The sequence below is a fragment of the Candoia aspera genome, chromosome 8, assembly GCF_035149785.1.
Source record: "Candoia aspera isolate rCanAsp1 chromosome 8, rCanAsp1.hap2, whole genome shotgun sequence".
NCBI lineage: Eukaryota > Metazoa > Chordata > Lepidosauria > Squamata > Boidae > Candoia > Candoia aspera.
Genome location: NC_086160.1, coordinates 32,171,675 through 32,193,469, shown reverse-complemented (window position 1 = coordinate 32,193,469; position 21,795 = coordinate 32,171,675). Strand labels below are relative to the sequence as shown.

Below are 21,795 nucleotides of genomic sequence, written 5' to 3'. Positions count from 1 at the left end.
GAAACAAAACTAGCCCTGAAGATTAGTTAAACACAAAGCATTCATTGTTTTCCTTGGGTTTTTAAGTATTTAAAAATCAGTAAAGTACTCAGTAGTTAAAATGAATGGTTTTACATTCAATTTTTATATACATGTAACTAATAAAACAGTTTTGTAGGTTTTACATAGAGTTGAAATTGTTGTTGTTCGTTTAGCTTTTATGGTAAATTTTTATGTATGGTTGCACCTTTATAAATTTTCTAAGGAAGACCCAAATCTAGTCAGATTAACCAAATCAAAATTATGCAACAGAAGAAACCAGCATCTAAGTAACTTAACTTTCAAGAATCTCTACAGTTTATTACCACCACAAAAAGGGAATTGGTTCCATACCATTCCAATGCAAATTGTTTAATCCTTAGAAGTGGGTAGAGATAAAACTAATGCTGAAAATGAGTGTCCTATGTTACCATTTTATTATTTATTTATTTATTTATTTATTTATCCCATCTTTATTATTTTTATAAATAACTCAAAGCAGCAAACATACCTAATACTCCTTCCTCCTCCTATTTTCCCCACAACAACAACCCTATGAGGTGAGTTGGGCTGAGAGAGAGTAACTGGCCCAAGGTCACCCAGCTGCCTACCATGTGTCTAGAAAAATGGTAGAAAACACTATATACAAAGCAGTATGCATGAATATATCTAATCAAAGCATCATGACATGAAAATATAGAACAAGAAAGCTGCTATAAACTGTGATCCCTGAGGTTGAAGAACATAGAAAAAACAAAATTAGGCATATGATAAAAAGGCCAAAATCAAAAGTGTGGGAATATTTAAAAAATCTGTAAATTAGCAATCAAAATACAAGCATTTTAATCACTCTGTAGTCTGCAGCTCTAATTGTTCAACATGTTTCTGAACTGATTTCTGTCTCCAACCTGAGGATGACATTATAAACTGATCAATTTAAATTTTTCTGCAGAAAATCAAAATGTTTGCCACAAGTCCCCTACTCATTTAGCAAAATATAGGGTCCTAGACAGAAACTCTATACACAATTACACTGAGTAAATCTCATTTGACTTCATGAGTTTACTTCTAATATTGTGATGGAATGTGTTCCTGAAGGAGGGGTGATGTGGTGGATTTCGGCGCTGCCACTGATTCCCAGGAAGGAGGGAGCACATTCCAGGCAGATAAGAGGATTCACAGTCCAGAGTTTGTTGCTGGGAAAGTTAAGAGGATCAAGGTAGTTCCACCCTAGGGTCTCCCGGGTTATTTACCCTTAGGTCAGTTAGAGTAGCTTTAGTCTGGCAAGATTCCGTCTGTATGGTAAAAGCGATAAAGAACTGGAGTTTGGATTACACTGACTTGCCAGTGTTCTTGGGCTGGCCCTGACAAATATATATGGTTTGTATTGTTAGGCTTAAATCCCATACTTACCCATCAAGGAGAATTTCAGTATAGAAACATACAGGTTTGCATTTTATCTGTGTGCAGTATCTGAGTTAGTGTCAGAGAATCAGGTGAAGAACCATGCTGAGCCGTTATTCCAACTCTAGTTCTTTATTATTCTTGCCATAGAACAGAACCTTGCCAGACTAAAGGTACTCTAAATGACCTATGGGTAAATATTCAGTGACCACTCTAAGGCAGAGTTATCCTGAGCCTCTTAACTTTCCCAATAGTGGAATCCTGACTGTGCAATCTCTTATCTGCCTGGAATGAACTCCCTCCCTCCTGGGAAGAAGCAGTAGCTCTGAAATCCACCACAGTTAGGTAGAGGCCCTATACAGCAAGGGGAAACCTAGGGAGGCACCCCAGCCTTCAGTTTTAATTACGTATCATCATGGTAAAAAAAAAGTTCCCTAAATCAGCTCTTATAAAATATTAAAACAGCAAAAAAATAATTATTCTTTCCCCCTCCCCCCCACATACATATACACACAAAATGCTATATACAAGATGCAATTATATAGAAATATTGTTCAATCGATTCCTGTGTAATCAAAATATTATTCAATAAAATCAAGTGTATAGCAAAACAATGCACCACTACTCCACCCTATGTGTACTATTTAGGAATAAAACTTTGTACCTGGAGATACAGCAGAGCCTCACCATTTCCAACTGGATAAAAATGAGCCCGAAAGATGGTACTTTGAAACTGAGAAAGAAAGGAATAGTGTGTTGGCCTCTATATTTCTACAAGAATAGGCTAATTAGGATGTTTTCTTAAAAAAAAATGTAACAGCCATGTCACACTTGAATATCTCTTCAAATATGTAAGTGTCCATCTAAATTCTTCATAATCTTCTATGTGTATATGGGTTCATTCTTGTCTGCAACATAGAGTCCACTTTAAGTGAGTTGTGTCTTAGAGCCAACTGCAGAGTAAGCCACTTTCTGGTAAGAGAAGAGCTAACATTTTCCAAATAAGCCTTATGTGAAACCTGGCAGGAAGAATGTTAATTGTAAGGTGAACTATACGTTATATGACAGTGGTTATATAGTTCCTATCTCTTCTACCCTAGTACACACTCTGCCCAGATGCTTGATTTCTTGTCCAGTGCTACACAAATTTTATGTTGTCTTATATTTAGGTTATGGCTGCTAGCATATGATTTATTGCACCTATACGCCATCCCACATTTCATTCTGCTGACACAAAGTGACATGAATTTCATTCCTCTTACTACAGCAAGACATATGCCTTCAGGTCAGTTTAGCCAGCAAAATGCAAAAGCAATAACAGGTGCTTCTATATCTCAAAGAATGCAAAAGTACATTACTGTGAGATGGTATTAAAATGTTTATTAGATAAGTCTATTAATGGGTATAAAGACTCCCTTCGCCCTGGGATAATTACATGTAATCTAATTTCCTGGAAATAGGTTACTGAAAACCAATTACAATAGTTCTTCCTTTTTAAGAATAACCTGGTTCCCAAACATCCTGAAAAATACATTTACACATTAGTTTGCTTCCAGGGGATGGAAAGGGTAACATCTCTGTTCATTCTGCTTGCTGTGATGAAGATGCTAGTGTTAAAAATAACCTTCTAAAATTAGAGCCAGATTTAGACGTTATACAGTTTTTCCTTTCAACTCAAATGCACAGAATTATTCTTTTCAACATTTTGCTTCCTCATAATTAAAGTAAAAGTAAATCAAAACTTCATTTTGTCTTAGAAAAACTATTGCTGCACCAGAAAGTAATCTAAGTAGCTTATTCAAGAATGGTCAAGCTTGTTTCCAATAAGATTTAAAACTCAAATAGGAGGAGAACGTTGCAGTATATTTTACATTGCACACAGCAATTTCTGCAATCACAAAACCTATGTCACTGTGGTTTGCAGTGGAATATTTTCTAGGTGGCATGCTCTTTACAAGCAGAGCATTAACCAGCAGGCCTTGCTGTCATCCTGCATGACCTATGTCCACCCTCCAGAATACTGTACATCAAACATTCTCCATGTGCCTATGGCGAATAGCCTTTTGCCAACTGGAGAATAAACTTTTTGAAAACTTTGGTCTGAGATTTACTTGTGTTTAATTTACTTATGGGTATATAAGCACAAAGAAATATTTTTGGTGTGCAATAACTAAACAACCAAGCTCAGAGAGCACCAAAGACTCCACAATTTAACCCTGAGCTACACATATTCTCTTCTACTGCAATAACTAAAGAAAGTTTACCCATGTGGTTTTGACTTTTCTGCCATAACAAAAACAAAAATCAGGAAGTATTCAAAGATCAGTGACTGTATTTTATCTGTCCATCCAGAATATTATCTTCCTGTCATGTACCACTTACTGCAATTATTTTTCTGTCAATAACATTAACATTGTAGATCACTACAGGGCCAGACAGTAGATCAATTTCAATGCAAAAAGGTTTTATATATTTATTCATTTAATCACATTTGTATAGCCACCCATCTCATATAGTAACTCTGGGTGGCTTACATAGTAATAATCAAGAATATATAAAAACCATTAAAACAACCAATTTAAATTTAAAAAAATAAAAAACAAATAAAAACAAAACAGCAGGAAAACATACAGAGAATGCATTCCATTAACTGTCATACAACCATCTAAAAGGTTCCACCATGGGATCCCCATGCTAGTTGACGAAGTCATGTTTTAAGGGCCTTCTGGAAGGCCTACAGGGTTGGGGCCAACCTCACCTTGGGGGGAAGGAAGTTCCACATGGTGGGAGCTATGGTAGAAAAGGTGTTTTTCCTAGGTCCCATCTGATGACATTCCTTAGCTGATCAGACCCATGACATGCCTCTCCTGCCAGACCTGATAGGATGGGTAGATATAATTGGGGAGAGGCAGTCCCTCAAATATCTTGGATCCATGCCATATATGGCTTTAAAGGTTATAACCAACACCTTGAATTGGGCCCAGAAGGAAACTGGGAACCAATGCAGCTTGTGTAGCATGTGCAGATCTTGGAACACAGATACTGTAACTGCCCACACTACTGTACTTTGTACCAGCTGAATTTTTCAGATAGACTTCAAGGGTAGCCCCATGTAGAATGCATTACAGTAGTCCATTCAAGAGGTGACTAGGACATGAGTTTCTGACAGCAGAGCTTCCCGATCCAGGAAGGAGTGCAACTGGTACATAACACAAGGCTGTGCAAAGGTCCTCCTGGCCATGACTGCCACTTGCTCATCGAGCAGGAGTTGTGAGTCCAGAAGAATCCTCAAGTTGTGCACTGGGTCTGTTTGGGGCAGTGCAACCCCATCCAGCACCAACAATGATAAATCCCCAGATACAGAAGGCCCTAAAAACTAAAGCCACTCAGTCTTGCCAGGGTTCAGCTGAAGCCTGTCATTCCCCATACAGCCCCCCCACAGTCTTCAGGCAATGAGAAAGGACTTCAACAACATCAATTAGCTCACCAAGGGCAGAGATGTACAGCTGGGAGTCATCAGCATACTGATGATACCTCACCCCATGGTGATGGATGATCTCACCCAGCAGTTTCATGTAGATGTTAAACAGGAGTGGAGAAAGTACTGAGCCCTGTGGCACCCCACATAGAAGGGACCAAGAGCAGAACTTCTCACTCCCAATCAACACCAACTGGAACTGGCATCAGAGAAAGGAAGAAAACCAGCACAATACAGTGCCACTGACTCCTAACGCCTCAAGCCAGTCCAGAAGGATACCATGGTCGATGGTATTGAAAGATGCTGAGAGGTCAAGTAGAGCAAGGATGGATGCATACCCCCATCCTGCTCCTTCTGGAGATCATCCAAAAGCATGACCAATGCCACTTATGGGGTGTGAACATGGCACCTGTGGGCAATTCTTCACAGTGACGGATTTAAAGATTTGAAAATAGTATGGATTCATTCTCCATACTTTCTGAAACTTTCTTCTGGAATCAAATCTAATGCATAGCCCTATTCTAGTGTAGTTTAGCCTTTACTCTTTTTCATTACTTTCAGATAAAAATAAATGCATAAACTTCAGATCTATTAGAATTAAAACAAATCCTCTTGCAGTAACTTTATGGAAAGGTTATTAAAGTTAATGTCCACAGAATGCAGTGCAAAACCAACAGACCAATGCTTTCCAGAATTCCTATTGCACAAAAACTTGGATTTTACTTTTTAACATGCAGTGCTAACAAAACCATCAGAAAATCACAGAATTTATCTCAGGATGCATCTGTAACCCATGGTACTGTATAGTTTGAGGGATTCAGGCCAAAACCATGAGGAACTGTAAGGATACAAGCCTTAGATTCATGCATGCTCTGCTACGCGTGCTCATAACAGGCAATGTTATATTTTGTACAAACCTATAAGTGACCATCTAGAAGTCAAGTAGAACTGCAATTTTTAAAAAGCATCTTTAAAATAATAATATAAAAGATATTTATGTATATACAGTATGAATGATCAGAGTGCTTCTACAATAACTGTCATTACTTTAAAACTGAAATAAGATAGTAATATATACTATTATTAACTTTCTATTCAAAGAAACGTATCTGAACAGTGGGAGATCCAGAAAGATGCTTTTTTTTTTTCCTGCTTACATTATAATCAGTTAATTATTTGGGAGGCTTTGCTTTCAACTGCTTATTACTGAAAATGAATTATCATTCTTCCAATATTCCAGTTATAATACTAAAAACTTGATGGAATACACTGTGAATATCCTTCATGCCCTTAATATTGAGTAATACAGTTATGGGATTTTAAGCAATACTAATGTGTATTTTAAAGCTGTAGAACTAAATCTCAAGCTGTGCTGTTTTTCTTTGCATTGAGAGGTAAACATTGGAAATTCCTATCTCCTGGCTTTGTTTTCATGCATTTGATAATGTTTCCTAAGACCCATGATGAAAATGGTTCAACAATCTTACTGAAGCTGTAAATAGTCAGGAATCTATAGAAACAACCAGCAATGCCCCAACTGATGAAGTGAAGTGAAAAATGGGTTTATGTTCTGACAGGAATAAGTTGGCACTGTTGTTGGCGATTTGGACAAAGAAGAAGATAGTTAGTGGGCAAAGAAGGATTTAGGCAGCTTTTGTTGTCAGTAGTTTGCTGGATCCAAAGTGGAATGAAGACTACTGAATATTTGCCTGTTTCATATAGCTCCAATGCCCCTGATTTCAGGGTAAAGAGGAAAATTACTGAAGATGCTACATGGAATCATGAGTACACTGTATAGATGTCCAGTGGCAATAACAGGTTCAGAAGAAAGAATGCTAATGTTCTAATAACATAATTAATGCTCTTGATTAAGGAAAGAATTAGGGAGAACTTAACACATAGCTACAGGCTTAAGTTAGGCACATGGACCATAGTAGAAGCTGTACATTTGCAGGCAAAGAAACAGTTAATTACTGAAGCTAAAGCGAAAGCAAAAGTGATTTACTGCATTTTACTGCATCCTATTCACAAGATAGGGACGCGGTGGTGCTGCGGGTTAAACCGCTGAGCTGCTGATCGGAAGGTCGGCAGTTCGAAACCACACGGCGGGGTGAGCTCCCGTTGCTAGTCCCAGCTCCTGCTCACCTAGCAGTTCGAAAACATGCAAATGTGAGTAGATCAATAGGTACCGCTTCGGCAGGAAGGTAACGGCATTCCGTGTCGTCATGCTGGCCACATGACCCGGAAGTGTCTATGACAACGCCGGCTCTAAGGCTTAGAAACGGAGATGAGCACCGCCCCTAGAGTCGGACACAACTGGACTTTATGTCAAGGGAAACCTTTACCTTTACCTTATTCACAAGAAGGAAGGGGAAAATTGTATATCTGATTAAATTAAATGGCACAAATATTTGTTTTTGTCCTAATATCTATCTCCAAAATTTCAATAAATCTTAGACCATTGTTCATTCAACAAAAAATACTTAGAACCCATTGCATTTGTATAGAAAATGAATGAGTCATTAATTGTGATGGAGATGCAGTGACAATAATGCTTCATTCAAACATATCTTTGTGTTGCCCTAAAGTTGTTCCATTCTAGGAACAAAGAATTTGAGTTTGAGACAGTATTAAATACTTTTGGATGTCCATATTCTTTTGAAATATATGCCTATTATATGAAAATTCTTCATGCCCTTCTTATTGCTAACAGACTAATCCTTGTACCTTGGAAAGGTAAAGTTATTCCTCCAATTATGCAATTTATGAATGAATTGCTTACAGTCATAGATTAGATATAGATCATTACAATGAAATATGGTCATCCTTTATCAAAACTGTTGTATAAAACCTAACATATATACACACATATATGAAAAGTACACTGTGTATGTACAGTATGTGTATATTGTATGTATCTATGTATGTGTTTCTGTATGTATGCTACCTTGTTCTTTTTTCTATTTTTTTTCTTCTGATTAGTTAAATAAATTAAGGTAAATAAAATGAAATTTAAAAGAAATGAAATGCCACATACATGTTTAGCCTTGCATGGCTACAAAAAGGGTTTTCCATGCTGGAGTTGAGTTGGATCCTAAAAAAACTCATTCAGAAGTATGTATTATCAAGGCCATTCTTCCCATTTCCCATTTCTTATCTATAAACAAATCTATAAAACCTCATCATTTCAGTCCTGATGTAAGCAAAAATCCATTAAGGATTACCAGAGATAACAACATATCTATTTTAACCTTGAACAAATAAACCAACTTAATATTCCTTCCTTTTAACAATCTTGATCTTTAGTCCCTTCAAATAATGTCCTAGAACTTAATTTCTTTTCATTTTTTTCTTTGTCCCTTCTCACAAAATTCTTCAAAGCTTTAACAAGTCTGTTTTGTAAATCCAATATAAGAAAATTATCCAGGTCACTCTCTTGGTTTGTTACTTGTATATCCCTTTCAATTAGTAAGATATCAGCCAGTGTCTGATCTTTCGTATGTCCGGTGTAGCATGTTGCATATCCACTGTAGCATCGGGACTTCCAAGGAAGAAATGGTGAACTGAAGACAGCTCCACTAAAAGCAGAGCTGATGACAGCAGCAGAATGAAGAGCCAGAAAGTAGACTGGTTCTTTGTAATTCATCTCCAGACAAGGAGAGGACTTGAGATCACCCACAAGTACTCCATATAGTTGCTTCTCGCAAGACCACAAGACAGCATATTTCCTTTTCTAATCACATTTGGAAATTGTTTGTTAACTGCTTTTCAGCTATTAGGAAAATTTGGATCAAAAAAGTTTTACAGTATCAGGTGAGTTTCCTTCAATCCTTAGTGAAAGAAGTTTTAAATACAAATTTAAGGTCTTTTTTTTCCCCTTTTGGAATAAACAGCAAAAAGGTGATTAGAATTTTGATTCTGGAATTCAAATCCAAAATGGATACAAATGGATTAAGGGTCCAGATGGATCTGAAAGATTTTGGAATTATAAGAATCCTTCCCATGGGAGAATGTTTTTGTTTTGAATTCTTTAAAAAAAACATAACAGAATGGGACTTTGAAGATTGGACACTAGAGGGAACCAGAAAGAACTAAAGATTACAATTAAAGGAGAAGAACACTTAAATTTAACTTACTAATACAGAATGAAGCAAAATATTTTAACATTGGACATACTGAAAGACAATGGACTCAGAAGTTAATTTTAAGAGTGTCTACCTCTATACTGTAGATAGACTGTGTTTCGAAGATGTTATGATAGAAGAACAAGTTTTACCTGACAAGATTGAGACTGATCTGAAAGTGGATTCAGAAATGGCACTCTACAAGAATTATATGGAAAAAGTCATTTTTTTTTAATTTCAGTTATTCCCCATACCTCCACTTTTATTTGCTTCTGTGAGAAAGAAGTGCATGTGTATTTTATGTTGCCTCATTGGAGCTACTCACTATAGTAAGGCATTTATGGAAAGGCATGTGATTTATAAAGCACTTTAAGCAAAAAAGTAACAAAAATTTAAAGCATTACAATTCATGCTAGTTTTTAAATGGTTAATGGCAAATTATACAACAGTGACGGAATTCTTAATTTATAACTATACACTCTGTATCTTACACTTTATGAGGAAGCTATAATTTAGAAGGTCTCAGCTTGTATGCTGTGCATAATTTTACACCATTGTAGCTAATTAAACATTTTAGTGTAATCATCTGTCTTGTTTTTAACATTGTGCCAAAAGAAACATGAAATGAAAGTGATTTACTTTCTGCTATGCATGCATCTCTGAATGGTGGATATACAAATGCATTGTGTAAACCATGTCCAGTCCATCACTCTGTGGATGGAGACTAGGGCAAATAGGAGAAACAATATTTAAGCAGAGTTGTGAAAATCATTCAAAGCAATCCTTTAAAAAGATTACTCAGGGTTCTGAGGCAGCCACAATTTTCAAAGGCTCAGCTTGGCTGCTTCACAGTGCTTTACTGTTTTTTGAGTATGAATGCCACTGGATCAAAGAAAATCATGGCAGAAATGTCTCTGGTACATGTACATTCACACTGAGAAAACTAAGAAAAAGCCTCAAAGTATCAGTGTCAAGCCTTTGAAAATGTGGATGTTTTGCCGCTCCAATTAGCGGGTTCATAAGGTTGCTTTAGGAAATGGTCCTCCAACAGATTGCACAAGCATCTCCAACACACAGACGGATAACGGAGGAACAGCATCCTGCCAAGTGCACACAGCTGGATCAAATCCAGGAGACAGTATAGAAATATAAATTCAGGACCAGAGTCACGGAATAGAACATGATAGGCCAGAATAAAGAAAATGAATCATGGATCATCCAAAGAACTAATGGTTCATCAAGTGAACAGTATAATCAGTTCAAACTGATGAAAATTAGTTCAGTATTACCGTTCAAACTGACAACAAAGGTCTGCATAGTTAAAGCAATGGTGTTCCCTGTAGTAACATATGGCTGTGAGAGCTGGACCATAAGGAAGGCTGAGAGAAGGAAGATAGATGCTTTTGAACTGTGGTGTTGGAGGAAAATTCTGAGAGTGCCTTGGACTGCAAGAAGATCCAACCAGTCCATCCTCCAGGAAATAAAGCCAGACTGCTCACTTGAGGGAATGATATTAAAGGCAAAACTGAAATACTTTGGCCACATAATGAGAAGACAGGACACCCTGGAGAAGATGCTGATGCTAGGGAGAGTGGAGGGCAAAAGGAGGAGGGACCGACCAAGGGCAAGGTGGATGGATGATATTCTAGAGGTGACGGACTCGTCCCTGTGGGAGCTGAGGGTGTTGATGACCGACAGGAAGCTCTGGCGTGGGCTGGTCCATGAAGTCATGAAGAGTCGGAAGCGACTAAACGAATGAACAACAATTACAGTTCAAAGTGATAAGGATCAACCTTGTCTGGTAGGAAGGAAGCATGGTCCTGCTAAGTACCTTATATAAGCCAAGAATATATGATGAACTAAAAATGGCAAATCCCACTGAGAGACCCAGAATAATGAGCAACACTAAAGAGACTATCATTGTTCAGGCATCCATGTTTTTCTCAAATGTGAGAAAAGTTCATCTTCTCCAAGGAGCCACAGATATATACCATTTTTTTGTTTGTTTGATCACCTTACCTTACAAATAATCATCAGATCAACCCAACTGGATACAAAAATATTCTCTTTTTAACATAATGGGGACCAAGCTGCTATTTCTTTAATCTAGAGGAAGAGTAAGTCAATGTTTAATGGCCAAGGACCACACTTAACATTTTTGGGGAATCTGAATAACAGAAAGGAAATTGTAGTATATCATATATGTGGATGGACTGCTTTAGGGAAATGTTTATGGTACTATCCTTTGCTTTTTAACTAGGATGTGCCTATTTTGAGGTCTGTTTATAGGATTTTTCCCCATTTCATTCTCAAAATGACATGTAATTCTCAGTAATGCTGCTGGATGGGGTGGGGGGCTATGTGGGCTGAAAAAGGGATGCTTGGACGGATTCATATCTTCTTACATTGGTGTATTTTAGGGCTGTGCAGCAGTTCTGATTCAAAGGAAAAAAGGAGCTTTGGTGCCTGCAGGGGTGCACATGTTACCTCTCAGCAACTCCATACAGCAGCTGCATCTTTTCCTGAGATTTTATAGTTGCTTCCACAGTGCCACACAACCCTAACATATTTAGATTACAAGTGAGAATGCAATGAATATTTTACAAGTCACTGTGGACAAATATCAAACAAGTATGTTTTTTTTTCTTTTCATCCCTGTGAATTTTATCCTTGTATAAGAATAACTGAAACTTATTTAATTAACTGGACATGCAGACGGTTTGAATGTTCTCCAATATATAAGCATCTCCAGTATTACAATTAGACATCCTACTTGTCCTGACTTTATGGCACCATTTTTCCAATCCCTCTGTACCTAGCAAGCAATTCTTAAGTTCAAAGTACAACATAATTTATGGAGTAATGATCTTATTTTAAAACTGTAACATGGCTTATTAATTTTTTTTAACTAATTTTATCTTGAATGTGTCCTGCCACAACGCACAAACATTGCTTTTTCTCTACAACTTTGGACTCAGAAATCAATTACTGAACAGAAAAAAAACAATGTAGGATGAGGCCCGAAGTCCACAGTGAATAGTTACATTTATTTGATGAAACAATTAGTTACGATATTTTAATGTCCCATGGTCTTCTCTTGCCACAAATGCTAAACACTGCTTTCATGATAATTCCATATAAAAGGAGAAAATAATTTACTTTTATATAGTATGTGCTGCAAATGTAGTATGGTAATAGAATGGAGCCAAATTCTCCCTGAAACAGCAATGGAGTGATCTTATGTGCATATTATAAAGCTTTTCTTTTTAAAAAAGAACAAAGTGGAAAAAAGACTGTGTAGAATCATTCTCACTTTAAAACTAACAAAGATATATCACCTTAGAACATTTTGCACTTCCATTTGAGAACTTTCATTTGAGAATTTAAAAGTGTTTTTTAAAGTACTTAAAAAAATAAAAAAAGTATTTAAAAATCCCTGTGACTTTTTTTTAAAATAGACCCTCAGAGATATTTTGCAATCCTAAATTCAGAAAATTCAAAGAAATAAATATTAAAGCTACAAGTTATTAAATACATTAAAATGTAGAAGTCAAGTATAATCACTATCCACTGATTTTTCCTTTCCCTGACATTTCTAGGGTAATATTACTTCTCCAATGTTCTTATTAAGATAGGTGACTTAGGCATGAAAGCCAGCTGGGTGACCTTGGGCCAGTCCCTCTCTCTCAGCCCAACTCACCTCACAGGGTTGTTGTGGGGAAAATAAGAGGAGGAAGGAATATTAGGTATGTTTTCTGCCTTGAGTTATTTATAAAAAAATAATAATAAAGGAGGGATAAAAATAAAATAAAAAATAATAAAAAAATAGGTTTGAAACATTTGCCTCAAAAACACTACAATAGAGTAGATGATATTTCAATGGCATCTTTTAAATATGGAAAATTATCTATATGTACAGTAGTAACTTTTACTTCTAATAATTAAGAAAAATAATTCCTAAATTATTGTCTACACAATATCAAAATTAGCAAATTATCATGATGTATTATCAAGAGACACCTATAATACTATGATCGTGACATCACATGCCATCAAGTTGTTGACTTTTAGCAACCACATTCCATCTAGGGAATCAAGAATACAGTGTTGATAGTGAAGAGAAAAAAATTATTAAATACATTTAATAAATGTATTTAATACATTTTAAATACATTTTAATGTATTAAAATTAAACTTCTATTTTGGCTGTTGTAGATTTAAAATTGCAATTTTGAAAGCCTGTTTCAGAAATGTTTCATAGACGAAATATTGTATATTCTCAGTAGAGAAAATTATCAACATCCTGTCTTAAAGATACTATGTATTTAAAGAACCAAATCCATTCAGACAGTTACCAATAAGTAATTAAAAAAATAAGACTCAAAGCTTTGTTGTTTGAGAACACTGACATGAGTAAGGAAAGAAATACAATAAAAGGATGAACAAATAAAAGGATTTTATCATTCTTTAATGTAAAGCTGGACTCTTGCTCTGATACAGCATTATAGGGCAATGCCAAGATCATGTGGCTGCCAACTGCAGCTGCTATGATTTCAGAAGAGCACATGGCTATTTTATAGTGTTCCGTACAGATGCTATATTCATGTTCCTGCCCTCTTCAAAATAACTTTGGAGGTTGAATCAATAGTACTGCACAGTTGTACACTATAAGTCTTCTCGATTCTTACTAAAAGGTTCATCATTATGTGCCACAGAATTACCATATACAATAATGCCGAAAAGTTCTTTAACAAAGTAAGTAGACCATCATGTGGTACAATGCCAGCACATTATAAGATATGTTTATTTCCATTGTTATAATTTCTTTTCCTCCTTTGTTTCTAAAAGTCCTTATATCTCTTATATCTCTCTAATGCTGAATGGTCAAATGTTCTTTGAATTGAAATGCACAAAAATGGAAGCTCCAGTTGAAAATAATTCTCAAAATCATACTTAGGTGACTCTCAAGCTACTGCAAAGGTGAACCATCCATGGGCCATAGGAAAAAAATCAACCCCAAAACAATTCTGCAGGCCACAGAATATCCTCAGAGTGGGTAAAACCAAACTTTTTTGTGGGTTAGGGAGGGTAAGGGGTAAAATGGTGATGTAAGCTCTTGTGGATCCTGAAAAAAGATTGGGTACTTTAATGAATAACAGAGTGGTGTGTATTTGTGCACATTTTGGAACATTTCTTCCTAATCATTTTGGGTATATGCTCAGTTCTCGTTGAAACCACACTCAAACCTATTCTACTTTTCAACTTCTTTCTCTACATCCATTTTCAGAGACATTCCAAATATAAACCATACCTAAGCTTAATCCTAAATTTACAATGTATACAATGACCAAAGAGAAAAATGACTAACAGGTCAAGCTCACCCCAGTACAATTTGTTATCTCACTATTTGTGTTTATCAAATTAATGTTGCTGTGTACCAACATATCTTTGATGTCATGCATCTTCTTGGAAGCAAAAATAGGCCACACTCTGCCCCCCCCCCAAAAAAAAAGGCAAGGCTAGGATGAAAAAAAAAAGTTCAATTACTACTGATTGAAAATATTTTACTGTAAAATAAACAGCCAATTTTAAAAATCATTGATCTCCTATCTGTCCACACAGCAATTGTTTTCTCACAAATTGCTTGTCATACACATACAATTTGGAGGAGGAGGAGGAGGAGGAGGAGGAGGAAGAAGAATTGTTCATGGAAATCTGGACTCAGCAAGCACTTATGATTCTTAAATTCTGTTGAATTTAATGGCTTTTGTTTCCAAGTAAGTATGCATAGGATGCTGCTGTGCTAGAAAAGAATTAGTATAGGTCATCTTGGAAACAAATTGGTAAAACCTTTGTGTGGGCAAAATACTTACTCTTTAGTAAGCTCCCTTGAGTTCCATGCACTTATTCCCAAGTAATTATGCTTAGGATTTCCAGCCCTGTTCAGCCAATCTGTGAAATTTAAAATGGGTTTCCCATTTTAAAAAGGTGAGTGTCTAATAAGGACTAATCCTAGTCTTGTCCAGTTCAGACATCACCTAAAACATTAAAATGGGCTGGTCCTGCCAATTGTCCTACATATATAATGTGTAATACAGCACCAAAATTATCATTAGCTTTATATGTATAACTGGAATTGAAAATAATGCCTGAATGCAAATGGCTGTGGGCAAGCAGGCAGTTCTATGTGCAGGGCTGTATCACATCTTCTAAGTATAAAACTTATTACTAGAGATTCTGTTTGCTTAGGATCATAGTCTAAAGTAAGAACTTGAAAACATTTATGTCAAGGATCCAACAGTTTGTCACATGATCACCATCACAATGCTTATTCACCTGTTATAATCACCTATTATATCCTGCAGTGATCAGTCAGCTTTGTGAATACATTTTTTCCATTATTGACCTTAAATAACTTGAACCAGTAATGATTATATCATCATCATCACCATCACCATCACCATCACCATATTTTTATCCTGCCTTTATATATAGGTCAACTCAAGGTGATGAACCTACCTAATACCCCTGCCCCAAGAAGTTGGTTGGGCTGAGAGAGAGTGACTGGCCCAAAGTCACCTAGTTGGTTTTCATGCCTAAGGGAGGCCTAGAACTCACAGTCTCCTGGTTTCTAGACCAGCACCTTAACCACTACACCAGAGTGGCTCTCTAATATTCCCTCTACCTATTTTGTTTATCAAAATGCAGTTTTGTAGACACAGTGAGACCAAATGTGCAGGTTTTGAAGCTATGATCTACAACAATGTACAAGTTTTTCTATGAGTATAAGCTACACAACTTGGCCAGCCCAATTATTTAGTTTTTGGAAACAAAAACAAAACAGTATCTTTTCTCATAAGAATTTAATCAGTGTGGATGTTCAGTTTCCATATGTTGAAGCAGATAAGAGATAGATAAGCCTAGGACAATATACAGGTGGAATGCATGGGGTTTTTTTTTGCTACTATACTAGCTGTGCATCTGACTGCAAAATTGTAGTAATTTTTATATAATGGTTAGACTGGCTTTTTAAACCTTATAATAAACTTATATAAAATGAGCACAGATGTTGAGGTCTTTATTAAGAGGCTGAGTAATTACAAGCACTAAAGTATTCCAAGGTAAAGATGAACTACCAAGGATCTACAGATGAAAGCACTGTAATTACTACTGCTAGCTATAACCACCTGCATCACCTCAAAATACCTAAACAGAACTATTAACAAAAAATGAATGTCATGTTGCTCAGCATTTCTGTTCTACCATCTTTTGCATAACAATGATTGTACTGAACAAATTAACCAATTAAATATAAGCACAAAGACCCAAGGGTAGATAGAACCAAGAAGCTGTTTATCCTAAACTTAGAGGCAAAAAGACTAACAGGCTTATGAGAAGGGCATATAACATCTACAACAGTTGAAAGACAAGACCATACATTCTTTTTAAAAAGTTGTCTAAAGCTTTTATTGCCTTCTCAGAAGGTTATGGAGAAGGAATATACCTTTTAGGAAGCTGTCTAGCATTGATGAGCAGCTTAATGGAACTCTAGGAAAACTTCTCAAATTTCATACAATTATCAGAAAATGCTGACGACCTTCTGTCACATTTGAAGGGGGATATGGCATATCACCAATCCAATTTCATCCCTCAAAAACAGTCATTTTCCAAATTCTAGTCTGGGGTAAAGCATTTCCATGAATTACTTCTCTCAATAACTGAAATAATTTGAAGTGTTCCTTTTTTCCTCTCTATCTTTTTTGCATATGGATTCTTGTTTTCATAAATAAAAGCTTACAAAAAATTTAAACTTAAATATTATAGGCCTGAAATATTACATACAAAAATACATCAATTTAACACACAGTAAACCTTGATTGCTGTCCAATGTTCTGAAATTATCCATATTGGAATGTTGGATAGTAAGTTCTGAAAGTTTTAATGTTTGTGATTTTAAAAGCTAAATTTTTAAATGAACAAATCACTATATTAATTTCTCGACTAGATAAACATTTCAAATTCTTCTGATGTAAATTAAGCTACATATTTTACTTGAAACTCAATGTTCCTCAAAGCAGTTCAGATCTGTTTATATGGTTCTTTCAGAATCAATCTACCCAACATTCTATCCAATGAAAAAAGGTAAAATTATTTTCCAAATGTCTTATCAATATTTTATTTATATCACCCAACATATTTCAGACATTTACTCCCTTTTTAAAGCCTCAAACTTTTTTTCCTACTTTCAGTAACTGCTGAAAAGGATTACAAATCTGAAATAATGTATGTTGTGCAATCTAAATAAACCATTGATCATGCACTTTAAATATAATTTATCCTACCTTATGTAACTTTTCATTGAGCACTAATACTTGGCTCCATTTAACGCAATTCTATCTGGCAAGTTAGGATGAGAGACGATGACTTGCTCAAGCCAACCTACTTTATTACTGATGAGAATTTCAACATAATTTTAATCATTTCTGTTTGTGCATGCTAGGTAATTAAGTTACAGTATTCTTTCAGGCACAGACCATTATGCTAGATTTTGGTGAGTTTAATTTTCAGTGACTGAGGTCCAAATGCAAAATATAAATGAACAGTCTTAGTTTTGAGGGGATACATTTTGCTAAATATAAGTAAGGCTTGTATAGCTTTCAGCCTGGTAAGACCTATTAACTTTTCAATCAATATTTTTTTATTCAAACTACATTATTGTATTATTTACATTGGTGAATTTTGCTAATACTCATATCATTGAAATGTATTGCAATCATTTACTTTTCATAAGACACTTTAAAGTGTTCAATCTATAGTAATTGCTGTTTGGTCTCATTATTAAGCCAAGCAGTTAAGGCAAAAAATGCTGCAGCTCATCATAACGTAAGAGCAGCAATTACTATTTTCTTACTTCAACTCCATTAAAGAATGTTCTACATTTTGCAGGAATCATAAGCAGCAGACAGAGAGAGAGAGAGAGAAAACATGCACAGAGTTTAACTGATCCTTAAATAAGTTTAGCATAAGCATTTTGAGAATCAAATTGTTGAAATAGTTCTGCTTAGAATATGTGGAAGGCTGCATGATAAAGATGGAAAACTAGTAGAAGAGGGTTTCAAACAGTATCCTAGATTTCAAAGAAGTTTATCAGAAGGATCCCAATAAAAAGACCTTTAATGGCAGACAAAAGTTTTCTAAAAAGGTGATTTGTCCTTCATGGAAGCACTGGATGCATTGTAAATTTCACACTCAGTTTCTTCAGATCACAGTAAAATTCAGCAGGCTTTCCAACATTCTGGAGGAAGTAAGCATATGCCTTAGATTTGGGGGCATAATATTTTCCCAGGCTTGTGCTCCTCTAATGCTGTGCAATTTTCACAATCCAGGTCTATGCTGACCAGGGTTTTGAGAGTTTAATACATTTGGATGACACCAAGTTTGGGAAGGCTTGCTTAGAGCATAATCCAAGAATTTTCAGCATGAAAGATCTCTTTGGAAGACAAGTTTACATGGAATGAATGTCCTGATAATAAAAGTTTAAGTGGCATTAGGAAGCAGAAATCTAGATTCAACTTTCACTAATCAGGGCAGGAATATAACAATATATTTCCTTATTATAGTATATATTTTAAAAGTATGAAACAGAAAAATGACTATGAGATCACTTATACTGATGAAAAAAAATAGCATTCTTAACTGGTCAGACTGAAGTCTACTGATGTCATCCAAATAAAGAAAGACAGTGAAAAAATGGACCAAGAATATAGCCTCAAACACAGTCTGGTAAGAGTTTTGAGTGGGAAGAATGAAGCAACTCACTAGTCCTTAGTTTCAGCCCTATATTAAAATAAAAACACATAATTTTAATTAAAAATCCCCTACAACAGTTAAAATTCAAGAATTTGTTAAGTGTATACTTCTGTATGAGACAGTATAAAAACAGATCCTAAACCCAGAAACCATAAAAGAATAAACTGAGGTACAGTTTAGGAAATTGTGTAATGTAAATTATAATCTCGCTTGAAGATGATTTCTTTGTCTTTGAGGGTAGAAAGGGGCTAATTTTCAGAAAATGAGGTGGTCAAGACTTTGGCATCTATTAAAAGAAAGGATGGTAAAAGGTTTTTATATCCTCTCTCGGTTGCTTTCCTGAAATAAAACACTTAATTTGAGATCAAAGATGCAGAGAATTTCTCAATTCTAGGCTGTAAAATTCTGGACTGTACAGTGATTTCCAAAATTTTGCACCCAGTCTTAAGAGGCTATCAGGATATCCTCAATATTGTATGTTACTGATATTGTACAGACACCTTTGTAGTGCAGTGGTAAATAACTGTACAGGTAAGAAATTCAAAATAACATATGACAGCCTCACCACACATATTTTTATTGATGAAGTTTATCAAAACATGTCATTCCTACAAAAAGGAAAAAAAAATAACTTTTTTATTCTATTACATTTCTAAACCTTCCTGAAACTGCTTCTGCTGTCCCACCATGAGATCATACAGTATATCCAACAAACAGCTCAAGCTTCCAAAATTAAGTATCACTAACATTCTTTTCCAAAATTAAATTATAAGGAAGAACTTTTGAGGATGGGGGTGGGGGTGTTCCATAATGGATTTTGGTCAATATCTAATTTTCTGAACCTCATACACAGTTTATAGATATCAGACTAATGTGTTACTCATGTAAGTGAATAGTATGCTATTACTTTTCATTCAAACAGCATTATATCTGTATATATAGATATTTTATTAATGGCTTCTTTCTAAGACACACTTTCCCTTTAAGTTGATTCCCAGTAATTAAAACTCTGATATGATACTTCACAGTTATCAGTACTTGTTTAATATGACCAAACGTGGTCTATCTGGGGAAAATATCTTTTTTTTTTTCAGAAGCATAAAAATATTTGTAGCTGAAAATGGGACTAATAATCACTACATAAGTTACAAGCCAGCTGCCAGATGACAAGATTTAAGTGAAGGATCAGTAAATCACCTGATATTTTATATTACTGCATAAATTGCTCTCTGGAATTGAAAAAGAAATCATATAAACTATAAAAAAAGAAGTTATAATAGAGCACCAGTAGAAAATGCAGTAAATCTTCCTCAATTAAATATCCCCATTTGTTTTGTTCTCAACCACATTCATTCACAATTGAAATGTATGTTAAAGGTCAATTAGGAATGTTTACCAGACAACATTTTTAAAAAAGACAAGCAGCTTCATTCCCCACATACTATTAAAGCCTTCAAGCAAAACAGCATCTATAAAATTTACTTTTCCTATATGAACTGAGATCATTGCTACAAAATGTGCTTTCTGTATTTATGAATATAATGTATAGGATGCTAGATACTTAGAAACCTAGAATGTCCTGATCAGCAGTGACAGGATAGTTTCTTTTTCCTTTTTTGTATAAAAGAAAGGAAACAATAGGATGAGAAAAAATGGACAATTGGAAAGAAATAATAAATTGTTTATCTGTATTTCAGAAAACCTTTTACCAATGTTTGGTAGACTGATGATATTACTGTCTGAATGCTTAGCCATGCAATGGAGATCTTTTGATACCATTCAATTTTGAAACATTCCCCCTAGTCTATGAAGAAGATGCTTTGTTGACTTTTAGCATGTCATCTGAAAATACAGAAAGAACAGTATCTATTGTCCGCAGAATCAATGGTCTGTGTATCTTCCTCTGCACACCCCTTTTCTGCAAGAGTCCCTTTTCAAAATGCACAAAGCTGACAATTCTTATCCTTTTTTAGTATTGTCCCTTACACAAGTGTCTATTGGTCCCCTAATTGGGGGAGGGGGTGCATATGAGAAGCCTGCATTAGCGAGGTATCCCAAAGAAAGCATTTCAGCACATATTGGACAGAATGGATATTCCCCATTCTAATTCTTCCTGTTGAATAAACAGGGATATTTCCCCCTCGCCCTCCCCGCCCTCTCAACCATTATCTGTCACGCTGTTCAATCAAAACCAAGGCTCGTTCCTCCTCTTACCTCGACTTCCCTGTTCTTCTCTTTGTTTCTACCTAGGGAACTTCTCCCATTGCTGGTAGTCTCCCGCGCTGGGATTACAGAGATCCGCTGGAGAGGCATTTGGACCAGGCTGCGGGTTGCCTAAGCCTGATTGGACGTCTTTCCGCTTCACTCCCTCTGCGTAGCCCACCTGGATAACTGTTCATATCCTCGCGTTGCCTAAGCCTGTACGTTGCGAAATCAGAAGAGCGATTTGGAAGATCTCCTTTGAAAAATGAAAGCAAGCACCAGCCCTGCCCGTGACTTTAAGCAAAGCGCAGAAGAGGCAGAATATTCCAGGAGTTTGAAATTCTCCGTGAGGCGAGTTCCTGCTAGTCACAACTCCGCAGCGTTGTCACTGGAGCAACCAGTTCCCCACTCCCCACCCCTTTCTCCAGAGCATTGTGGGAGACAATTCAATGTCTCTGTTACCTAATAACTGTCATGGAAACGAAGGCAAAGCTGGGTCTTGATTAAAACGCGTTTCTTTCCTCTCACAGCTTCTCGGGCGCTTCCATCTTTGCACAGTCGCTGCGGCGACTCCTCGTTTGGCTCCCCGGCTGCTGCTGCTTCCTCTCCCGAGAGAGCAGCCAGCCGCAGCCCCTCTCGGCCGGCACCGCCTGGTGCGCTGGCGCTGCCTAAGTAATCAAATTAAGGGCACAGGCGAAAGGCGCTTAGCGTCCTATTTTGGAGCCAAATCTCCTCCCCCGAAAGCACCTCCTCGCCCTG

General features: G+C 36.2%; 1 protein-coding gene across 1 annotated transcript in view; it reads right to left on the bottom strand.

Moving 5' to 3' along the window:
* MARCHF1 (membrane associated ring-CH-type finger 1) overlaps window positions 1-21,344 on the bottom strand; it is a 150,725-nt gene extending 129,381 nt beyond the window's left edge. Inside the window, exon 1 of the mRNA XM_063310111.1 lies at window positions 21,049-21,344. The gene's annotated coding sequence lies outside the window, so the exon portion shown is untranslated. The remainder of the gene's footprint in view (window positions 1-21,048) is intronic.
* Window positions 21,345-21,795: the final 451 nt, after the last annotated feature.